Below are 4,303 nucleotides of genomic sequence, written 5' to 3' on the forward strand. Positions count from 1 at the left end.
TTTAAAAGCATTCTTTGTACTTTTTGTATAGATTAATGTGTTTACAAGGATGACACAATATTTCACTCACCGGAAGGACATTTTTAAAAGTTCATTTAAAAAATTAAGAGAATTTAAAAAAAAAATCAAATGAACGCCAAACAGAACCAAAAAATAACATGATATATTGTGCTTGAAACCTTTTCTTGAACCCCTATTGCCCACAGAATAAAGTCTGGACTCCTTAGCGTGGCCCAAAGGGCCTCCTCCACAATACCGTCGCATTTCCAGGCTCCCCTTCAGTAAGGCTTCCGTTAGGATCCTAAATCCAGGCGTACCTCTCCTTTTACAGTTCTCTAAGGCTGCCAGGCTTGGCCATGCTCTCACCATTTCCACAGCAGTCCCTTTTGCTGACCATGCCCCTCCCCACTTGCCTATCTGGAACACACCTGTGCATATTTGTGGACTCAGCTCCACGCTCCTTCCCCTCTGAGACCTTTCTTTAAACCTTGCCAACAGCTGTGTCAAAGCCCCACTTCTCTCTTCCAGTTGTATCTTGGTATCTGCCTGTTCACCTTCACATCCAGTCTAAAGTTGACACTGTGTCCTCATAATCGAAACATGCCTAATAAACGTAGAAAACATTCTTATTGTTAATTCTCCCTCACAACTCTGAAAATACTGTAACTACCTCCATTTGATAACACAGAACTTTGAAATTGAGTTTCCCAATGTCGCAGTCAGTTGTAGTTCCAGGATCCAGATCCAGTCAGTTTGGCTCCAGAGTCTATGCTGTTAACCACTATTGTCTGCTCTCCCCCATGGGTCATAGCACAAAGCACACTGTGGGCCTTTATTTAGATTTATGGAATGGCTAATGCCACCGAGGCATACATTCTCTCACTGAAGTGCCACCCTAAATACAAGAAATAAACCTCAACACTAATATATCCACAGCTTTTTGTGATTTAAGTTACTCATCTTGTACTATAATTATTAAAGTTGCCTTTGAAGCAAAGCCTTTTGAAGAGGGACCTTCAATAATGTCTCAGAATGGAAGGGCTCTATCATGACACCTTGTTTCTGTTTGACATTTTAGTTAGTACCTTAGAAGTACACAAAGTACAGTACAGTTTATTCCTTGAAATTTAAAAATAAAATTAGATGATCAATAGTACAGAATGCTGTTCATTCAGTCGGATGCAGTATATAAGAGCATGGAAATTCTGGATTCCAAATTTTCCTTTCACCTCTTACTTTGGTACCTTGGGCAAGTTGTTTTTCTTTTCTTTGTCTTCTTTGCCCTATAAAATGGGCAGGCTAGTACTTCCCCACAGTGTTATTTTTAGGATGCAGTGAAATGCTATAGTTAAAATGCTTAGTATAGTCTGGAACTTAAGTGCTTAATGAAGCATCAAATCCAAAAATTAGCTATTGTTGTCACTATTTTGCACTCCAGTGCCCATATCACATTTGGGAGGAGTAGAGGTCAGGTGAGGTACTCAAAAGGTTGAAGTCTTCCTGAAAAAACAATGACTTTTCTTAATCAATGTCCCACAGACATATCTTATAAGACTAGCAGATCCTTTATCTGATAATATTTACCTCTTCCTAGACTAAAATTTCCCTGTATTTTTATCCTAACAGGGTCACTGCCTACCATTTTTGGTACTTTTTGCCATTAAGACACTTCTCTAATCCTAGCTTAGCATGGACCCCAGCCCCTAAAGGTGAGTGGTGGACAGGTAAGCACTCAGTCCCAGGAAGCAGGTAAGGAGATGGGGGTGAAATATCTATTCTGCCACATATAGAACTTTCTCTTTTTCCACTCTCGCTTGGTCCACAATACCAACGAAGAGGTGGCTGGCGGTGTTCCCAGTCTAGCAGGGTTCTACAGTGGCAGCCTAAAATGTGTATATCCTGAATATTTAGACATGTCCGGGAATGCCTGGAAGGTTAGCCAGGCAAGTGGGACAGTAGCCAAGGAACCTCATGGGTGGGATTCTAACCTATGATTCTCTCCCCTATCTGGCCCATGGCCCTGTTAGAGCAACTCTGCTTGTCTGTTGCACGTCTCAATTTGCCCGTTGGTTCTTCTTCTTCCCTAAATGCTAAAATCACTGAGGTCTTCAATGGTATCTATAGTATTGGGATTCATCCAGCACCCAGCAAAGGAGCTGACTCATAGAATACACGCAATAATTATGTCTGGAATAAATGAGTGAGTGAATGAATGAGTGAGGGAATGACAAAGACCTAAAAGCTCAGAGTGTGACCCAAACAAAGTGGTTTTCTTTATAAAGGAGGAGTCATTTTGAATAAAGCTCTGCATCGTTATTCAAATGACGTTTTGACTATTCCTGCCCCTAGGAACTAGTGACAACATGCTGTACGAAAACAATTTCAAGTGAAAAATGATTCACACAAATATCGGTAATCTAGGACAGCACCAAACATTCTTACTTTCGGTCTATTTCCCAGTAGCATATAAGGAGAGGGTTTGGGGTGATTCCTCTCATTAGCAGCTGGACCACTTGAGGATATTGAAAAACAGAAGTAAGGAGAATCTGCGAATATATTCTGGAAGCCACAAAAGAAGTAGACATCCCTAAAATGATCTGAAAACCTCCGTGTAACTAGAGACTGCATAGGAATCCACATGAAGAGTCAGTGGAGAAGGGGGGAGATGTTTCCTATGATGAAAAGGAGCATGAGAAATACCAGCTTTGAAAACGTTTATCTGTAAAGATATAAGTACCCCTATGTTCACCGCAGCACTATTCATGGCGGCCAAGACAACCCAAGTGTCCTTCGATAGATGGTCGGATAAAGATGTGGTACATACATACAATGGAATATTACTCAGCCATAAGAAAAGATGAAATACTGCCATTTGGGACAACATGGATGAATCCTGAGATTATCGTGCTAAGCAAAATAAGTCAGACAGGAAAAGTCGAGAACCATATGACCTCACTCAGATGTGGGATATAAAACTAAAGAAACAAATGAGCAAGACAAACAAACAACAACTTATAGACACAGACAACAGTTTTGTGGTTACTAGAGGGTAAGCAGGGAGGGTGATAGAAGAGGGTAAAGGGTTCAAATATATGGTGACAGAGGGAGATTTGACTTTGGGTGGTGAACACACAATGCAATATATAGAAGATGTATTCTAGAAATGTACACTTGAAACCTATATAATATTATTAACCAATGTCACCCCAATAAAGTTAATTTTAAAAATACCAGCTCTGCTATGTACTTGCTCTGTGGCCTTGGGCATGAGACACAGTTTATTCATCAATAAAGTGGAAATTTTAATGGTACCCACCGTGAACATTATTACAAGATTAATTTATGTAATGCATGCAAAGTGCTCTGCGTGGCTGATAATTCTAATGTGTGATAATTTGTAGTAAACACAATGATGAGGAGGGTGATGATAATGGTAGGAAGAGGAGATCATGACATAAAGCCTATCAGAAATATTCCATTCTGATCAGAGTAGGAAAGTCTTGAGTGGGGTTATCCCAATTCTGGCACATGGGCAATAAACCAGAGAAGAGCTATTTTTTAACTATTCTTATAATACCGAGGTATTTTAAGACTGTAGTGGTCAGGAGGAAAAATATGGATGCTAATTTTGAAGACTTACCAAGGTGTACTTAGCAAGTGCCCCTTCTGGTTGGTCAGCCTATTGCTACTCCTGATGTGAGAGCCAATTCCTCATTTGTGAGCTGTGCAAAGGCCTGATGGGACATTGATGTGAGACATAACGGTGTACCCTCACATGTCACTTCTAGTGTGAATGACATGAATGAGCTCCTCTAAAAGTCTGTGCCAGAGTCAAGTCTTGGGAAGACGTTCAATAGGACAGGAAATGAAAAGGCAGTTTTCCTAGAGCTTTCTGTGAAGGGAGAGTCATCTAATATTCCCAAGAATTTACTTAGAAGAACCTACAGAGTCCATGAGGCTCCCAAGAGTTTGTTCCTAGAGAAAAGGAGTTTAGGATCTTTCTAGAAAAGCCTGGGTACTTGCACGTGAGAACACATCTATAATGCTGACCCCAGAATATCATCAGAGAAGTGGGACCATATGGTAAGACCAAATGGAGAAATATTTTCATATTGTTATGGAAACCACATTCAAAAGGCAAATGAAGTTGGTCCTAGGGAGGGTTCACTGAAATTCAGTGCGAAAAATCTGAAACACAGCTGGACTAATGGGTATTCAATCCCTAGGTGTAATGTACAAGTTTAGGATATTCTTGATATTCTAAATATATATATATTCCAAACAAAATTTTTCCTTTAAATTT

This window comes from Rhinolophus sinicus, chromosome 13 (genome assembly GCF_057876585.1).
Source record: "Rhinolophus sinicus isolate RSI-liver-muscle chromosome 13, RSI-T2T, whole genome shotgun sequence".
Taxonomy (NCBI): Eukaryota; Metazoa; Chordata; class Mammalia; order Chiroptera; family Rhinolophidae; genus Rhinolophus; species Rhinolophus sinicus.